Genomic DNA, 2,503 nt, shown 5'->3' with positions numbered 1-2,503 from the left:
CACAGCACAGCACTCTATGGGGCAGGCCCCAGTGGTTGTGTGTGTGTGGGCGTGCAAAGCGCTGTGACACATACGCTGGCAGGAAAGACAAGAATTTTGTCTTTCCGTGCCGCAACGCAATCACGGGGTCAGCACGCACCAATAGAAGTCATGAGAGAAAAAGGAACCCTATTGGATGCACACTACTCTACTTAATCAAAATAAATGCATTTTATTGAAATAAACGTGAAAACAACACGAAAATATTCTTATTTAAAACCTAACATGAGCGCCCTTAGTAACGTAACTGCCGAAGATTTCCTCTCTACCAGATCTAGTTTGATCACATCACCAAACACAGCAGGCAAAGAAAATATACTGCTGCGGCACAGTTTATTCGAGCATTTGCCCGTTCTGTGCCGCAGCAGTAGCCTGGCGCGCGCCCGAGTGTGACGGGCACGCGCCGAAGCAGCGGAAGAGCGCCCTCCGATCGGGGCACTCTCCCTACCGCTGCTGGGTCCGCCGGGTCCCCCGGAACCCCCTGCCGCTGTCCCGCGATCGCGGGACACCAGGGCTCCCTCGGGGAGCCCTGGACGCGCGTGCAGGGGGCGCAGGCTCCCGAAGACGCGTGACCGCGCGTCTATGACGCGCGGCACGCCGAGGGGCAACCACTAGCAAGCCGGGAAATCTCCCGGCTTGCGGATCTGGCCGCACTGCGATAAAGTGTGTCGCCAGTGTACATCACATCGTTTAGCTAGCTATTCAGCCATAGTAGGAGTGAGGATACCGTAGTTACTGCTTACTGAGACTGAAACCTTCGTTTCAGTCGCGCTACTGACGTCAGCAGTGACGTCAATCCTGACGCGCTTTTCGTTCCTGCAAACACGGAACTTCTTCGGGGGTGGGAGGTTCCCTGTAGTTGCCGGCTTATTATACCCTGCGGTTGCCATAGTGACATGATTCAGGCTCTCAGGGGGAAGTTACCTCGCTGATTAGCTCGCAGGTAAGTATACTGGTATATAGCCTTTGACAGAGTTTCCCCCAGACATCAAAAACGGGTGTCATACCCTATAGTTTGTAAAGGGTTAAAATGCAAATGACATACACTGATATATATGTTACCATATTGGAGTATGCTGTGAAGATAGTCATTTTTACCACATACAGTATAGGGTATTGCAAAGCCTGTCCCAAAAATGCATTCTTTTCTAGGTATCAGATCCTTAAATTGTTTACCCAGAAATAGAAAAAGGAAAATGAAGTGGCACTGACTGCTGTGTACATACTATATTTATAAATCAGTCATAATGTTCTCATGTAATTAGAACTGATCTCACGGCCCTCAGCCATAGATTCAGGTTTGGATGGTACCATAGTGCCATCACATATGTGTAATCACGTTGGCATTTACCATACCCACCTGAAGTTTTACTTTTAAGACAACAGTATCACCCGCTAAGGATCAGGGAGATTAGTATTTAAAGGGTTAATTACCTAGCTCAGGTATTATCTGTCATCAAGCTCAGTACAGAGCTGATACACCAACTGCCTACAGTTGAACAGCTAAGAGATATATTTTCTTTGCCGGCTGGGTTTGGTGATGTGATCAAACTAGGGGCCTCATGCAGTAAGCGACGAATATGTGAAATCGGCAAGCTTACCGATTAGCCATGTTATTGGCGATTTTCCCTCTCCGTATGCAGTAAGTGCCGAATCCCTTCAAAATCAAGACGAAAACAAATCCGCCCACTCTCACGATGATTAGCCGATCACACACAGGTGTATCGGCGTGCGTGGCGGGGTGCTGTTACGTTCGCCAATCAAAAATCTTGCTGAATCAGGCGAAGCCAGCATGTACACTGGCGACACACTTTATTGAAGTGTGGCCAGTTCCGCAAGCCGGGAGATTTCCCGGCTTGCAAGTGTATATATACACATATATACACAATATATATATATATATTTATAGTGAATAAACTCGGCCGCAGCAGTATTGGATAGCGCGCTATATTTAAAGGCAACGTGTACTGTTAATCATTCTCTGTGTTGTTGGGAGTGAGAGAGAGAGAGACGCACAGAGCTGGGCGATTTAATATTTGCATATTGACTGAGAGACTTGTTGTGTATTGTGAAAGCTTTGTCCATTGTTGTTTTGTTGACATATTTGTCTTGTTTTCTATGTGGAAGTGTTTCGTGTGATTGGCTGTACATTTGTTTTCTGTTTTTTGTGAGTGCTGTAAGTATGCCCGCAAAGCGTGGGAAGAGTGATGCTGGTGTGAGTGGTAGTGCTACTCGTGCGAGTACGCGTCAGAGTGAACGTACTGTTCAGGGGAGTGATGTTGCTAGGAGTGCGAGTGCTGTTGCTGGGAGTGCGAGTGCTGTTGGTGGGATTGGGAGTGCTGTTGCTGGGAGTGGGAGTGCTGTTGCTGGGAGTGGGAGTGCTGTTGCTGGGAGTGGGAGTGCTGTTGGTGGGAGTGGGAGTGCTGCTGGTGGCTCAGTTGCTGATGGGGTGTCTGGTGGTGGC

The sequence above is a fragment of the Ascaphus truei genome, chromosome 20 (genome assembly GCF_040206685.1).
Source record: "Ascaphus truei isolate aAscTru1 chromosome 20, aAscTru1.hap1, whole genome shotgun sequence".
Lineage (NCBI taxonomy): Eukaryota > Metazoa > Chordata > Amphibia > Anura > Ascaphidae > Ascaphus > Ascaphus truei.
Note: the sequence above shows the minus strand (reverse complement) of the source record.